Source organism: Stylophora pistillata, chromosome 2 (assembly GCF_964205215.1).
Source record: "Stylophora pistillata chromosome 2, jaStyPist1.2, whole genome shotgun sequence".
Classification (NCBI taxonomy): domain Eukaryota; kingdom Metazoa; phylum Cnidaria; class Anthozoa; order Scleractinia; family Pocilloporidae; genus Stylophora; species Stylophora pistillata.
In genome coordinates, this window is record NC_142520.1 from 9,664,294 (window position 1) to 9,682,723 (window position 18,430).

At 37.3% G+C, this 18,430-nt stretch overlaps 1 protein-coding gene across 1 annotated transcript in view; it reads left to right on the forward strand.

Moving 5' to 3' along the window:
* Positions 1-18,430, forward strand: part of LOC111346231 (uncharacterized) — a 190,575-nt gene that overhangs the window by 146,918 nt on the left and 25,227 nt on the right.

An 18,430-nucleotide genomic window follows, 5' to 3' on the forward strand; every position in this document is an offset into this window, starting at 1 on the left:
GAAAAAGAGTTATTACTTCAGTCACTGTGATGACTTTGTCAGTCGGGATTGTGACCGTCTCAAACAAATTGCTGAGAGAACGGAAATTGAATAAAAGCGCTAGGTACGTCGAGAGAGATTCTGAAGTACACTATTGGAATCCTACGATAGTTTTGAGGATCATGAGGAGTGTCTCAATGCATATTTAGCCCTGTCCCTATCCCTTGTTCTATCTTTTTTATTTACTTTTAACACAATGACATTTCTCTTCTTTTCACAGACTAATGTGGGACATTGGCTTGGGTTTTTACTAATAAAATACGAACAGTACCGCAGAAGTTAACAGTCAGTTCAGGCAACTGTATGGCTTGCACCGCTCAAGTCACACAATTCCTTGTACGAGTCTCTACCAATATTCAGTTTGTTTTAGTAAAAATCAAACTTTTGATCCAGACAAAAAATGCCCAAATCTGAGTGATCTCCTTAGAGATACACAGTACTGAAACTGAAAAGATCATACAAGGGGGGGACGCGAGTGAAAAAGCGTCTCCATGGGGTGAAATAGGGTTCGTATGCTGTTGAACACATTTGTCTGCTTTGTCTAATATTTGTCCTTTACTGAAATATGGCTTCACTTCAAACAGTATTTGTCTTACATTTATCAGGGACAAATATGACATATTTGTCACACATTTGACGTCTTTGAGACCAGGGCAAATGTAAAGTCAGATTTGTCTCGCATTTGACCTAGAGCCAAATTTGGTCAAATCCATTATTTCATCCAGTGTCAGTTTTAAAAACATTAATAGATTGGGTATTGAACCTCGAGTATTCTGGAAGTGTATCAAATGTTCTTGAGGCTCTGAACCGCTGATGCATGTATGTCCCAAAAGTGTTTTTCAATAGATGATTTTCCTTTGAAATCGTACAATTGTTAAGATTTTGAACACAAAGCCACGCAGTTTCTGAGCGTCAATTCTAGTAACCAACAATTTAAGGAGGTAACTATATCACACGGGACTCGTAAATTTAGGAAATTTCCTCTTACTTTTCTCAACGGTCGGTATTATTTTTTGTGCTGTATTGATAACTCCGAACGCGCCCGGCTGCGCTTCGAACAACTCCTCTCTCGTGCTTTCCAAACTTCCCGCGTGCGACAGAGCTGAATAACGAAATGCTACGTCAGTGGGTATGCGGTCAACAGCGCGGGCTCAAGTGTCCTAGGTCTAAAATTTAGCGAAATTAGGGGAAAATAATAAGGGCTAACCTTTAAGACCGAGGAACTCTATTTTCGTCGAAGGCACTTTCCTATTTCCAAAGGTTTAAAGTAGAAAATGAATTTTTTAAAATTTTTAGGGGGTGTACCAAATTTTTGGAGGTTGCCTGTAAAAGAAAAGCGGCAAGGAAAACGACGCCTCGGAGCAACAGAATAGGAAATCAACCATGCGAACGACTCAAAATCCGTGTTTCCGCGACAAAACCTGGCGCATGCGTATACGTTATTCAGCTCTGTCTCCGCGTGCACTATAACTCGAAATAGGCATCGGAGGCACATAAATCTTTAATAAATTTCTGATAAAATATGAATATCCCGAGACAAATAAAAACATGTGCAGTGCGCTGAAATATACATATGTGAAAAATAGAACTTGCTGCGTATTTATAAAAGATCATTATCTAAAAATTAAACTATGTACTTTTAATCTATGAACACCAACAACATCTAGGTTACTTCTCACATAGACAGCAATTCCGCCTCTTTTTCCTCAACAATACTCCTGACCAGTTTCTGTCCCGTCTGAATATGTTTTAGATATGTATGCTGACAATAGATTCAGGTTTATCTGGCTCAAGGTGTGTTTAGGAGGCGACGCAAACATCAATAGTCGTTCTTCTTTAAATGATCTTCGAGTGTACAGCAGCTCTAAACCAGTTCTTTATTTTAGTTTGGCTACAAATGTTCGTAAATAAAAATTTTGAAACAGCAAACTCGCATTTCGGACTTTACTGACTTGGTGTAGATGACGTCGATTGTCTGGTCATATTTACTGTAAAGACGAGTCAAGGTAGCGGTACCGGTGTTGGCGGGAGAACAGAAATTATTTGGCTCGAGGTCGTGATGTACAGACCGAATATAGCACGTTCCATGCCTCGTAACCGACAGCCAAATATTTTCCCGTCCAGTCCGACCAAACTTGATTAACAAGCATCTTATCATATGACCACTTCAAAAGTTTGGTTTCAACCTAAATAGGACGCGGTGCAAGGGCGCTGAACAATCTCAATAAAGATCCTAGGGTTTTGAGTAGTGTTTCCAAACCGGAATTCAGCTCTCTCGCTAACCAGTTTTACTTGCGAATAGAAGTTAAAGGACTTACATAAATGTATTTTTGTGATTATCAAAAATTTTATTCATAAAAAATGGAACTCGATCCTAGAGGAAAAAAATTTCCTTTGTTTTTTTCGTGTCAGAACAAGAAACTCACCGTTCATTAACTCGTCCGACCTTACACACGTCAGCTTTCACTTTGACGGTTTTTAATGGGATTACGCGCGTGGAGCCGTACGGGTCAAATTATCATCAGGCATAAACCTGCAATTTAGCATTAGGTAACGCGTTAAATTAAATCAACTCATAGTAACTTGGACAGGGAAAGTAAGACAAAACAGTTTATACAACTAGGTATTACAGATGCTATATACAAATATTAAACCTCATGGATAGCGGCTCAATTAAAATGCATTACGTAAGGTTTGGCCGAACTGATATGGGTTTACTGAAGCGTTTTACGATACTAGTAAAAAATTCCAAAAATCGAATGCGTTAGCATCCCATTTAAATATAGTTTCGCTTCTGTTTACGAAAATCTTAAAATATATTAATTGTATTTCAGGTGGTGGTGGTGGCGGGTTTTACTCCAGTGGAAGAAGTGGAGTGAATTTTAATGGAACCAAAGGATATGGTGGAGAAGGTGGTAAGGGATTTATGCAGGGAGGGGTGGGTGGAAGAGCCTGGTATAACGATGTCGATGGTGGGTTTGGTGGAGGTGGTGGAGGTTTTGGAAGAAAACATGGAGGAGGAGGAGGAGGAGGATACTCTGGGGGAAGCAGTGGAAATGGTGGTCCTGACACCTGTGGGGGTGGGGGAGGCTCTTACAACGACGGAAACAACCAGGACAATGAATGTTGTTACAACAACGCTGGTCATGGTCAAGTGACTATTACGTTCCTGGAGTAAAAAAAAAAAACCTTTATCTAATATGATAATGGCACTTAGAATTCAGCTTTGATTGATTGGCATTTTAATCGACTGATAGCACTCAGTTAAAACGCCAAATAAAGTGTAACTGTTTAATTTTTTAACCTTCTGTGAAACAGTACAAATAGGGTTCTAAAACTTGAGATAATGAAGAAATGTTTTTTTTCAAAAGTTGAGTCTCACTCGTTATACTTTTTCACCAGGGTCCTAAGGAAAGGTCACAATATCGCACAGACCAATTTTCACACTGTACAGCCTAAAACAATGAGAAATAATTCCAGATGATTATATCCTCTGGAAGCCTAGGATTGATTGAGTTTTGCCTGTTCTTTCAAACCAATGCTTTGATACGAATCTTCACTGACCTTCTTTTACCAATGTTCAGTGAGATCAGTGAAGATTTTGAGATCAAACAGTAAAAACGCCTATTACAATGTAACAGTGTGGAATCAGTATGGCTTTTCGAACGTAGCACTAATCTTAACATTGAGAATGTGTTGTTAAGTGATGAAGATTAGCATGAGGGGATAATGACAGTCACGATTTTGTCAAAGTTGAGATCCCTCCCGGGCCCTTCGGGAAAGGATATCATTTGAAAATTGGTATAACAACCGGAAGACCCAATGAGTTGCTACGGCAACTTTGTAAATTTGCGTGTGAAATTGTAAATTATGGACCAGAATTAAGTAGGAAGTTTTCACAAGTATTTCATTTAACGACAGTTGTTAAAAAGCATTGCTAGTTTCGTCAAAAAAGGGCCTTTCACTGGGTGAGGTATACATATTGCTTAAGTATTTGAATAACGGAATAATATTCCCTATCTCTCGGTAATAATAATATATATCATACGCTTTGACAGTCTGCTCTGAATTTAAGAAAAACATACTATGTATTTCGTAGAAGTACTTGTTTTAAACAGAAAGATTTCGTTGCCATCGGCGAAAAAGGTGCCTGTTTGACCTATAATCTTTCTGTTGAATACTGAATTGTTTTATCCACCTATCAAGCAACTGCAAAAAAGATTTCGGGCTTTTACAGGGAGCTAGTAACATTTGGAAAAGAAACTATTTCTTATAAAGATCTTGAAATAGAAGATAAGTGTCAAAAGGGTTTTATGAAATGGCAGCAATGTCTGTGATGGGAGATTACTTACATTTACTATTAAGAAATATATTGTTAAATAAACAAACGTGACGTTAAAACTTTCATTCAAAGCTGTTGCTATTAGTTAATACTGGAAACTTAGTGCAAAGATATTAATAAAAAAAGTTCTCCAGTATATTGTTTGTGAACTTCATGATCTTGTAATGGAAATAATTCAAATTCCCTTACAACTGCACGCAAATAATGTGACGTTTTAGATTTAAAAGCACGAGAAAAGAAGAATAATAGCAAGGGGACAAGCGAAGAGTCAAGAGTCAAGATGACTTCTGCACAGGTTGTCGAAACGTCAGTCACTACCACCGACAACAGTCCTTCTCAGGACTACACTCACCCGGACGATCACATGATACTTTCACATGTTACCCCCGGGTTCAAGGCATTTACTAAAGAAACAAACCTTGACAAAATGACAGATTTAAGTGGATGGGAAGAGAGTGGGGGAAAGGGGGGTTTCCTGTATCGAGACACCTCGCTAAGTTACAACTCATCCCTTCCTTCCTACCACCAAACCTTGCCTGTGAGAAAAAGGGGGGGGGGGAGGGGGAGGGCGTCTAGAACAAACAACATACATTTGTGATGATAATGTCGACAAGGAAAATGACTTGTTAATGTGCGAGACAGACACTTTACCCTGTGGGAATCTAAGCCAATGAAAATATAACTAATATTTGTAACTACTGTTTGTAATGTAATATTTGTAATGTTGATGTTACATCAAGGAAAAAAAGTGTATGAAAGTCTGATTATGGAGTTCCAGATCATGAAAGTGAGTTACCATGAAAGTAGGCTTTCATAGTTTATGGCTGACTCATTTATCGGAAGCGTTAAATCAAAGTTGAGTATACCATCAATTACCGAGGATAGGGTGCTATGAAGATATAGGAAAAGGAGAAGAATTGGAAATTAAAAATACGACCCCTTATGTTTTCCGAAAAATATGCTGAAAATTTTGGGTAATATTTATTGTGATAGAGGTTGGATACAACGTGCGCTATCATTGGTCAAAAGGGCGCGCTTTATTAGAGTTTATAGTTCAGCACTAAATATTCTCCGATTCTTATTAGTTTAAATTGATCACGTGACGCGATACTATCCATCCGTGGAGAAACACTATCAGCACTTATAGTTCACCACTAAATTTTCTCCGGTTCTTATTGGTTTAAATCGATCACGTGAAGCGATAGTGTTCATCCGTGGAGAGATACTATCAGCCCATAATGCCCGCCCGCGGAAAATACCTGGATGGATAGTGCTCGTCCGCGGAAAATACTGGATTGGTAGTACTTATCCGTGAGAAGTTTTGAATAGTTTGACGGCCGCGAAGTTAGGCAGATAGGAAAAACAGTAACTTCTAAATTCTGACAGGTAGAACGTATTATTTAGCCAATGTGCGGTTGCGAGTTATTGAAAATTGTGACAGGCTGTACACCCAGGCAAACATTTGTTTTAAGGACATCAAATTTTCGCGGAGCAACTACCAGCCGATTGTTCCACGACAGAAATACTCTATTGTGTCTGGCGTTTCTTCGTTAATTAATTGAAAGTGAAATTTTGGAATAAGTGAGCGGGCAGAAGAACCAATCAAAGGTTTGTGGGCACGCCAAGCGCCGGGATTCGCAATATTACAACGCGTACAAGGACGAAATTCCTTAAAGAGAAAACGCAATGAACAACTTGAGTTCCAAGGCTTTCATGCCCAGTCAGATTGTGAAGTTACATAAGGTAATAAAAATCGAACACAGCTAACACTTGTCTGGTAGATGTAGTCTCGTGTTTTTGTGATCCATTCGATTTCCCTAGAGCGGAATAAATCAAATCACCCAGCAGTAAATTACAAACAGCTAAAAGAAGCTCGCGGAAACGCGTGGATTCCAAAGATAAGCCGAGACGACACGAAATCGAAATACATCTTGAGTGTATTCAGCCAACTGATTATAAAATGTTTACCCAAGAAATAATTACAAAATGGCCAGACAGTGGAAATGATATGACAACAGATAAAATGTGTCTTTCCCAGCGACATCAAATACTATTTAGGCATTACAGTTCATATTCATTACCACTTAGCATGCGCCAAAGAACTCAAGGTTGAAATGGGAATTATGATGTTTAGTCGATTAGTTAAACCAATAAGCTATATTGAGATATACTTCGATCCTCAGATAGTCTGCATTAACTGCCAAAGCAACTGATGGATTTATGCCACCCTTTTGATTGCTGGATTGGTTTCTTTCTGTTTGCAATTTCATTTTTAAAATTGCCTTATAACATTGAATTTTGAGGGGTGATCAAGTGTGCTGGCAACATTCCACAGAGAAACAAGTGGTTCACCAAGTTGTTATATCATTAGAAATGTGGAATTAATAAATATTTGCCAATGTAATTCCATGAACATTGTATAAATTATCCAATTGTAATTTCTATGGTAAATGAATGGCATATCAATTGCTACTATTTTCTTTATTCATACGGCACTTTTCAAAAAAAATATTTCATCTTGGGAAACTACTTGTTTCCCTGTGAATTCACTGCGTTTGGTTTGTAAAGCCATCGTTGACAGAAAAAAAATTAAATATTAGTGAAACTGTTTCAAATAGCTCACTTGTTTTAAAAAAGAAAGGAATGCAGTATTATTTTCCTGTAGAATCCAGGCTCAAAACATGACACGGGGTCCAGCCCAATGAGTTATCAATACCTCAGTCATTATTTTTGTAAAGGCATTCTGATGACTTTGTTTTGATATTGTTCCTGCAAACATTGCAGCCTTTTATGGCCTTTGATGCATGGAGAAAACATATATCTCAGAATAGATAGATTAGATAGATAGATACTTTATTATAAACGCCTTGCAGCCATAGGCTGAATTACGGAATATTTACAAATACAGATGATAAAAAGAGGAGGTATAAAATATTACAACTTCGTCGTTAAGAGAGAAGGAAAATTATCTAAATCTTATAAATATGGCTAAAAATAAAACTGTTCTTCAAGCGCTCGGTTTTGCATATGGGGAGAGTGAAATCACTTTTACGCCTCATTGCGTATCTACAACTCTTCCTTTGGGGGAGGGGGCTGTGGAGTCTATGGGTGGGGTTACGGACTATCTCGTCAAACAGATTGATTGAAATTTTTTCCCTCCTCTCGTGAAGTTTCGGTCGGCCAGCTGTTTCTAGTGTTACACTATATGGCAGGTTAGGATAGATGATTCTGAGTGCACTTCTTTGGATCCGTTCCAAATCTTAGCTGATGCAGTTTGGTAGAGAACGGCGGAATACAGGACTTGCGTATTCCAAGACGGGCCTAATACATGTCACATAGAATTGCACAAGTTCGCTTGGTACAACTCCGGATCTCTTTAGTTGTCTCAAAAAGTAGAGACGGGAGGAAAATTATCTACTTAGTTCAGAGGTGTGCATGTTCCACTGATCATCCTAAGATGTTGGTGAAAAATTAATATTTGTTCAATATTTCAAGTTCCGAGCATGTTCAGAGATGCAAATGCCATTTCTCGCATTTATGCCAACAAGAGTAAATCCCTATGAATGAGTGCTTTTGCTTGTACATATGCATATAAATGAATAAACTAAATAATTATCATCAAATTTTAATTAGCAGTTTTATTGTAATGCACCCTAATAAAATACAGCTAATGAATAAACCTAACTGCAGAAGCTACCATTAAAAAGTGTTTGGTTATCATTTTTAGGGATTGCAAACACCTAATTGTCCATTATTCAAACTTCACATTACTTCAATTCTGAAATGTTAACTCCAACAGGTTGACTGGCTGTGACAATATCTAAATATCAGCATTTGTGACACAGCTAATTCAGAAAAGGTTATCAGTTGGTGATTGAGTCAGTGCTCAACTGAGGGGGATTATGAAAAACAGTATATCTTTAATTTTCAGTAACACTGTGAAAATCTTTTCTGAAATGCCTGCATTTAGCTCTGATCAGATAAAGTGTCTGATGCACGCTAGACATTTACTTTCTGACTGGCACAAGGAAAAAACAACAGAGGGGTGTGCTATGTTGCTATGCCACTAGTGTGCATCTGACTTTTACAAAGAAAATGATATGTGCGGTTCCAGAAAATGATATCCATAAATCCCTCCCTCCCCTTGTGGAAGGGATTGGAAATTCTAGAGGCGCGGGGTAGTGGTTAGAATTTTTCATATATATTCTGTAAGACGGATGGGGGTTGGATGGACATTATCGGGAGTCTCCAAAACTATGATATTGCCTAGAATTGTGGAAACAAAGAAATGTTTTTGTGTTTAAGGCATTTTGCTAGATGTGGCCGCATTTTGGGTACATTAAATATCATAGCAGGATTTTCACCAAATGCAAGGTATGTTGCTAAAGCAATCGCAACTGAACACACGGCAGTCACTGCCATTGGTCTGTAACACATCCCCTCACCATCTGGTTGTAAGCCTCCAAACTTTTGTAGCATTTAAACTGCTGCTTAGTGTAGTAACTAGTTTCCAAAACTAGGTAGCTAACCAAGTCTGTAGCTTCGACAGATGGTAAGCATTCGGGATCTAACTGATCGCTGGAGATACTAGCAGGGTTGACTCCAACTTGTGAGATTTGTTGGAAATATCTCCTCTTAACGTGCGTTTCTAAACCTTTTGCGTACTCAGAAAGCACTGGTATATCTTTAGAAAGACTATCCAGGTCCTCATGGCAGTTTTTCTGTGAAGTATTCATCATCAAATCGAAAAGTACTGCGAGACTCGTGTGAACTGGCTAGCAGCAGATTACGCTGCCGAGGGGCTCCATAATGGCGGACACCTAATTATGGCGACGGCGTGACGTCATGTGAAAACAGACAATACACAGTTAGGAGAGCTGGATAACAAATATTTTTGGTTGCAGCCCCTATTAAACATGCCAGGCAACACCTTGATGCGATTGTTTTTGTATCGACTGACCCACCATATCGGACGTGAGACTCAGAGGACTGGACCGAGTCGTGGAGGCACGCAGCCTTCACTAAGTTTTAAGTATCGCGGGTTTGTTGACCATCACTTACGGCAATCACAGGAATTGCGTACTGTAGAAAAGGTTCATAATACGATGCCTTACGATTAGCACTACCTATATTTCAACGTCAAAAAACTCGCACGATGACTGTAGTTGATTGAGTTTTTGCTTTTGTTAATGTTCCCTTGGCAGAGATTTCGCGAAAGTTGAAACCTTCATGCAAAAGAAAATTGGAAAACCATCAAACTATATTGAAACATGTGCCCTAAACCCTTTTCATAGGAAAAAATTAAAAAAGAAATTTTCCTGAGGACCGCTCCTTGCGAGAGTGGCGCTAAAAAAGCCATTTGCTACATCTATGCGCCTGTATGAGCCCTTTCGTATATTTTTAATTACCTGTACTTGTAGCTTTGGTATCACCCGATCTTCCTCTCGCCCCAGACTCACCTGAACTCTTGTACTTGTGTTTTAACGAAGTAGTCATGGCATTATCGCAAGACAACAAAGGAGTCATTCTGTTTCGTGCAGAGCCCAGGACGCCGCACCGCATTGATCATTTAGCCCTCCAAAGGAACAAAGCGCCATCGTAAAATTATCCTGAAACATCTCATCCGTATACTTTTAATACTTGATAATAACACAAATATTTACATTTGAATAGGGGGGAGGAATGGAAACTTGGCTTAGTCCTAACACTCTCACGTCCAAAATGGCGGGCCCTATTGGCATCATCTCACGTCTCGTGTGGAATTTTTAAGTTAAACAGCAACAATAATTTTTTGTCATCCAGCTCTTCAAGTTCAGAACATCATCATTTGTACTCTATGATGGATACTAGGTTTTCATAGGAAAAAACAAATTACCTTTATTTTGCTAAACCGCTGGGTGTTTACAGTGCTAGTCAGTGGCCTTCTAAGAGTAATTATAAGCTATGAGTCCAGCTGGTATTTCTAGATAATGAGATTGGTTTGGCTTTAATGTTTTATTTTCACTCACCAAAATACAAAATAAAGGCTCTATGTCCAGGCTTTTGTCTGTTAATAGCATGAATTATGCTCAAAATTCCATTTTGCTTGGCCTTGGAGGGGCATGGAGAGTTTGTGCCAAAAACATAAATCTTAGTAAGCCATATTTTTCTCAACTGATTTGGATAAATAGGTCACTAAAGTACATACTGGATTCGGTATAAATTTTATTCAAGTAGGCAGGTAAATGTTGTGGTTTTTTGAAAAATGGCAATTCTGGGTAGTGATTTTGACCTCAAATCTGACCTTACTTTAGGAGGATAAATTTTTGGTGCTCCATAGGCCACAAATGAGACCCCTATAAAACTCCAGAACAAACAGTCCGAGAAGTGAGCCAAGGTGGCTTTTGAAATATCTTATCACACTTGACTTTTGTGCCAAGTTTCAGGTGGACCACTACTTTTGGCTCCTGGAACACTTTCTCCAGACAGGGACGCTTAAAATCAAAGCTGGGCATACCATCAATACCCGAGGATAGGATGCTATGAAAATATGCGGGAAAACGAGAAGAATTGGAACGTAAAACTATGACCCTCTCAGTTTACCGAAAAATATGCCGAGATATTTAGGTAATATTTGTAATTATGATAGAGACTGGATACAATGCGCGGTATTGTCGGTTGAAAGGCGTGCTCTATTTAAACAATATAGTGTTTATGTCGAGGAACTATCAGACCGATAGTTCTGAGACAAACACTCCTTTGTCTTTATTGTTCACCACTAAATTTTCTTCTGCGCGCCACTTGCAGATCAATCAAATATTTATTCATGGGTACAGCTTGCCACAAATGTCATAATTCGCAACTGTATATTGGCTAAATAATACGTTATACATGTCAGACTTGAAAAGTCACTGTTTTTCCGACTTGCCCAAATTCGCGGCCGTCAAACCATTCAAAATTGTTCACGGATGAGTACTATCCATCCGGGTATTTTCCGCGGACGGGTACTATCCATTCGGGTATTTTCCACGGCCGGGCACTATGGGCTGATAGTGTCTCTCCATGGATGAACACTATCGCGTCACGTGATCAGTTTAAACCAATAAGAATCGGAGAAAATTTAATGGTGAACTATAACAGAGTATAGAGGGTGGAGCTGATTCAAGGCTGTCACGGTATCTGCCAATTTGTGCTGTGTCTGGCATTTGTTTGTTAATCAATTAAAGTGAAATTTCGGAATAAGCGAGCAGGCAGGTAGTAAAAGAAGAACCGACCAAAGGCTTGTAGGCATGCTAAGCGCCGTAATTTGCAATACTATAACACGTGCAAGGACGGAAATCTTTAAAGAGAAAAGGAATGAACCATTTGAGTTCCGAAGGCTATTCTTGGTGAATTATCCACATATGGCGAATCCCCGCCGGCTGTTGAGCGCAAGCGGGTGAAGCCAGAGCGGAAGGAAAATTTCCAAAACTGGCGAACCAAATAAGTGTGCAAATCAGTGATGTTATCATGTACAGCTCAGCGCTAGCCTGTTTATTCATAGAGCCTGTTTCATTGTGTCGTCGTTATGCCCACGGGTTTACACCACAAATTTTAACAACAAAATAACCCTAATATGTCGTTTACGTTTATTCTACAAGTTCTTATAACTAGCGTGAATCAGACTTGGGATATTGCGTCGCAAAAAAAAAGGCTAAATCGTAGTTTTTTATTGTTTGCATTAATAACATCTGATGTTGGCTTAAAATGTTATTACTTTTGGTTTTGCCATGCGTTGAAAGATGAAAATTGTCCCGCGATTACATTGATTATTTACAAGAAGTGCCTCAAACTACAGCTGTTTGACAAAATAATACAGCCGGAATGGGATTGTATTTTATAACGCTGGTGGCGTTAACGGGACATTACAGCTGTCAAACTCTTCTCTTCTACAATTTTTTTTTTCGATCATTTTTCCATCCCCAGAAACGGATAGTGATCCGCACTCGATTCGAGATGAAGCAATTTAGAAAAGAAACGTTTGTGAACTTAATTTGATGGCTTTCTGGCATGTAAAGTTGTTCTTTCTTCACATAGCCAATGGTTTATTTGTCCACAAGACTTGCAAACTTGCGTAAGAACTTATTAGAAAACTATGAATTAAAAGGCAACAGCATATGGCAAGTGGAAGCTTCGTGCGAAAGAGTGGTTTCAAGAAGCAAAAAATTAAAAATAAAAAATACGCTTTTTTGATGAGATCGTGTACACTTCGTTATGATAATGTTCGTGACGAATATTCTAAAATTTTGGCTGACATGACAGTAATTTGTTTTTTAACTGTTACGCACCCCTGTCGTTTAAACAGACTTATTTTGGCCAGTTAAAATCAATGTAACATTTTTTCTTTATTGGCGATAAAAAAAGCTTGGGAAAAAATCTAAAAAGAACCTTTTTGGGACCTAGTTCACATTGCGTGACGTTTCAGAACTTTTTCTTTATTGAAGGTTTAAATAATCATTCTACCCCCAAATGCCAAGTCATTGGATGGGAAAACACCAAACCCGGTAGTGGTTTATGTGTTTTCATTTAAGGAATTTTTAAAATTGTGGAATTGTTTAGACAGAATACAAAAGACTTACATTAGTCAAAATTGGCTCCAATGGCTAAGAATCTACGTACCCCAAGGGAAGTTAATGAGTAACAGTAGAAATAATCATCCCTAGTTAGTATCTAGATGTTTCTCTTCTTCTTTTCGTTTTCTTTTTCCGTCGCTCTTTCATTTCGTTTTGATCAATTTTTCAGAGAAATTTCTCTTTCAAAATTCCACAAAACAAGATGCTTGTAATGGGCACATTTCATGCACAAATGATGTTTGAAGAAAATAGTAAACAGGAACAGTTAAGAAACTCATTATCCCGCCTAATTTTGATGAATAATAAATGACGGTAAGAATAAAACTTCGCCGTTTTGGCTCTTCAGGAAACTAGCAGTGCCAGAGATGGGCAACTTATGGTTGCTGCATTTATCTCACTTTATTGAAAATATTTTTCAAAAGCAAACTACTGTGATAGTGGGTTAAGAAGGTTTTTTTTTTCACTTTTTTGACAAGACTCTGAAGATGGTCCGCCGTCGCAGCCCGATGCTCTCTTTCATATTTCTTCTTTTTTTGTTTGGAGGCTGGTTCTACACCTTAACAGTCGCAAACCATGGTGAGTTAAGTTTGACATTCTTTTGTGTGGGTTCGATGAAAATGTAGACTATGGCAACTCCGAATCCTGCAAATCTGGAGTTGCAGGAAAGCAAGGGCCCGAAAATTAAGTGAAAAAAATTTGCTATTTGTCAATAAGAGTAACTAATTAGAAATGATGAAGAAGGAAACCACGGCTTTACAAAGCGCTGAAAAATTTAGAAACTTTCAAAACGAGTTGGAACAAACTCGATCGTGTGCGGGAACTTCATTTGGGGTGTTTTGGTTGAAACTTTTCCGCGACGTTTCCTAAGTTTTGAATTTTTACAAAATTTATTCAGATCAATTTCATCATTAAAAAATCAGAAATACGCAATAAAAACTATCTTTTGGAGGGAAAGAAATATTCTACCTGGTTGTTATTAACCAGAAATTCAAATCAAGCTTGCAGAGAAACATTGATGAATTATTCGGATGGCAATGAATAAGAGACACTCAGACTTTTGTAACTTGAGGAGAGAAAATCAAATAATGTAGTTATATCTAAAGGTTTTTGATGCTCAACTTTTACCTGTTGCAGTTTTTATTTGAGTCTCTAAAACCATTAGATTCGTAAAAAATACTTATTGCGTTAGCTATAGCAAACGGAATGAGTACGAAAACTCTGAGTAGCACTTCATATCATCGTAGCTTTTAACAGCAGGTGGTTCAAAAGCGTTTGACTTCAGTTCTATCTCCATGTCTCAAAATAACAGAGCATTCATTCGAATCGTTTCATGAACGGAAGAAACAAAGTTATCCCTAAGAATGCGGAACACAAGGAGAAACGTCTCGATTATTATGATTTTTACATGGAAACACCTTCACATGTTTTTGATCAATGAGGAAAGCCACAAGTAATATTTTCCTTCATTTACGCTAGAGTCTTCATCTTTCAAGAGAACTAAGCCATTATCAAGCGAGTATGAGAATTCTTTATTTCCGTTAGCGTTTCCTTCATTTGAGAAATACCCTATACCTAAGCAATATCTTTGCTTGTCGAAACTCCAGGAACCTGTTTGAAACAGACTACTTTGAAAATTTTGAAAATGAGATTTAGTCTACGGCGAACAATGATATAGCAAACAAAAACTTCATCAGTTATATTGTAGAGACGTTTGTCTCAGTATCATGCCTCCTGGGCAGTATTGCGAAAACTTAGACGCATTTTATTGATCTGCCAGTATATACTCAGCCTGTGTAAGGAAACAAAAGAACTCCTGCAGGGTAAGATAGATTCGTGAGAGGACCTTTAGAAGCAAATAATTGCCTCGACTAACTCACTATATGGTGACTCACTTGAAAATAGTTAAACACATCTAGTAAGGAAGCCGAGAACAAAGGATGCTCGGAATTTAAACAGAGACCTAAAAAAAAAAACAGGGAAAAAGAAAAAATTCGTTGTGTGTTACAATTAATTCAACCAAATCAGTTTCTTTCTTGTTACGAAAACACGTTTAGCAGCCCGAATTTTACGTCAGTATTTCATGTAAGTCCACGCGCTTTCATTACAAGAATTGCAAGAATCTCACGCAGTTATTTTTTTCCAGAGACGCTTATCTTTCTCATAGAGAAAAAAAACCCAACCCATAATATTTCTTAGTAGTGTCGTTGGAAAAACCAATCGATTTTTTACGACTTTCGACCAGTTTTAAGCGGACACCTAGTCATGCTATTCGATCCTAAAATTAAAAAAAAAAAAAAAAAAAAAAACTAAACATTCTAATGTCGTCTTCGTCCTGAAATATTATCACCTGAATCATCTTCGTACTCTCAGAACATTAAAAAGCTAATAGAAAAATTTATTTTTCGTCCTCTTTTCGATGGCCTCTCTTGAAGCAGAGGGACCTTACTTATATGGAATCTGCGCATTAGCTTACGAACAAGACATTTCTGAGTTAGACTGTCAGGGAAATTAAGCAGGGATACAAAGTATTTATAGTCTATGTGGAATGATTCCTTGTTATTCCCTATATGTCTGTATATAACAAATAAAATGATAATTTTTTGAACAATGGGTCATAAATAATTTACTCTGTGCGAGTGCCACAGAAGGAGTTCTTTTTAATAAGCCGAACTGTGAGAGATAAATGATCCATGGGAATAAAATTAACAAATTGACAATGGTTTAGCGTGGTCTCTATTGCTATCGACAACGATACTCGTCATCACAGTGGCCAAAATGTTGTGGATTCTTTCGATGCGTGAAACTTCGCGTGACACGTTGACGCGAGCAACGTTATCTGTACTTTTATCAACAACGGCAATGTGGCCAGTCAGATTGCGAAGTAGCTGCCAGATCTGATAAAATTCAGTATTTAATATTCCACTGAACTTATCTTTCTCTCTAAGCGCTAACCTCTTTTGGCTCGGGTATGTTTTGAAGTTTCTAGCTTCTCATAAGCACTTTAGCTCAAGTCGGTAAAATTACGAGAGCCATAATTTCACAAAGAGTTTTAATTAGCAAATACAAGCTGTTTTCTCGCGCTGTTTTAATCTAGTTTGAAAAAAACAAATGTAAAGAATAGTTCATATGGAGAAATATTGCGTTTCATGCATTTCTTACACATCTTTACTTTGTTCAAGTCTAGTTGAGGAAGATTACAATGAACAGGGTATGAGGTCATAAGGAACACAAAAGGAGATGATTTTCTAAAATTCCATGTATTCATTGACATTATTCTTTACATTTACTGTTTCTGTTTGTAACTTGGGGTAAAGCTTCAGAGATCGTCAAAATAAGCACATTTAGGGGTATAACATATATTATTCGTTATGCTTGATTGCAAAAATTCAAAGTTTCACCTTTTAATAATTAATTATAGTACATGGTGAAATATTCACTGAAAGAAAATGACCATTTACCATTTGTGATGAAAACAATAGCAACGATAAAAGTTTTAAATAAGAAAAAGAGTTTGTTGACCTTAGCTTTTGCAAAGTCTTTTACTTCAGAATTTTTTTCTGAGCCACATCAATTGAAATTCGTTTTTATCCGAAAGCGTTTTACATTTTGAAAATTTTAATCCACCCAAAAACGCATGAAAACGGAAACGAATTAAACATTGGAATTTTTCCCCCCAAAAAATATAACCTCTAGTGCTTATATGGCGGAATCGTCAGAGTTTTATTTTCCTGGAGTTCAAGGAAAAAGAATATTACAGAAAGGTTACAAAACAAATGGTCTGGCCTATATGTGGTTAATCAGTAGGAAGACGATACGATAAACAGTCCATTTTTTAGCAAGAAGAATTTCAAAATCCGAATGGACAGAAGTTTTAGCTCATGAATTGATGTCCATTAAAATTTTCGAATCTCTAAGACCTCCCTGTTTTCTGTAAATAATAGTTTTACTCAACATTACTCAATTATATTATATTGTATTCGTTATATTTCGGGACATTTTGGTTCTAACCTTTCGGCGGCGTTTCCTAAGTTTCAAATTTTTACAAGAATTTATTCAGATCAATTTCATTAAACAATCATAAATACGTAATAAAATCTATCTTTCGGAAGAGAAAGAAATACTTTTGCAATAATGGATGGCAATGAATAGGAGACACTCAGACCTTAGTAACTTGGGGAGAGAAAATCAAATGGAGGAATTTTGTTTAAAAGGTTTTTGTTGCTCATGAGTTATCTTTTGCAATTTCTATTTGTCTCTAAACCCATTAGATTCGTAAAAATGAATCAAGGTGTTAGCTGTAACAAACGTAATGAGTATAAAAAACTTTGAGAAACACTTCATATCGTCGTAGCTTTTCACTATAGGTGGTTTAGGAGCGTTTGAATTCAGCTCTGTCTCTATGCATCAAAATAATAGAGTATTCATTCAAATCATTTTATGAAGAAGAAACAAAGATATCTCTAAAAATGCGGAATATAAGGAGAACGTCTCGGTTATCATGGTTTTTAATGAAAACAACTATGCATGATTTTTGATACAACGAGCTTAACTACCAGTAATATATTCCTTCATTTACGCTTGAGTCTTTAACTTTCAAGAGAACGAAGTCATCATCAAGCGAGTATGAAAATTCTTTTTTTATTTTCTGTTATCGTTTCCTTTATTTGAGAAATACCCTATAACTAAGAAATATCTTTGCGAAACTTGAGGCACCTGTTTCGAACAGACTACTTTGAAAATTTTAAAATGGGATTTAGTCCACAGCGAAAAATTATATTGCAAACAGAAACTTAAGCAATTGTATTGTAGAGACGTTTGTCTCCGTATTATGCCCCCTGGGTGGTATTGCGAAAACTTAGACGCACTAGGTTGATATGCTATTAACTACTTAGCGTGTCCAAGGAAACAAAAAAAAAAAAAACTCCTGCAGGGCTAGGTAAGCCCGTGAGAGGTCCTTTAGAAAGAAAAAATTGCCTAAACTAACTCAGCATACAGTAACTCATTTGAAATTAATTCACCAGATCTAGAAAGGAAGTCAAGAACATAAGGTGTGTGGAATTTAAAATAGAAAGGAAAAAAGAAAAAAGTCGTTTAAGGAAGGTTTCAATTAATTTCAACCAAAACATAGTTTTTTCCTTGTTACGAAAACACTTTTAGTAGCAAGAATTTTACGTCTGTATTTCATGTAAGTCCACGCGATTCCAGTACAAGAATTGCAAGAATTTCATCCACTTGATTCTTTTTTTCAGAGACGCATACGTTTTTCATAGAGAAAAGACCCAACATTTCCTAATGACGTCGATGGAAAAACCCATCGATTTTGCATGATTTTTGACTCGTTTTGAGCAGACGCCTGGTAAAAAGGGGTGAAAAATTCTAATATTTCTTTCTTCCTCAATTAATGCCATCTGAATTATCTTTATACCCTCGGAACATCAAGAAAATAATTGAAAAATTA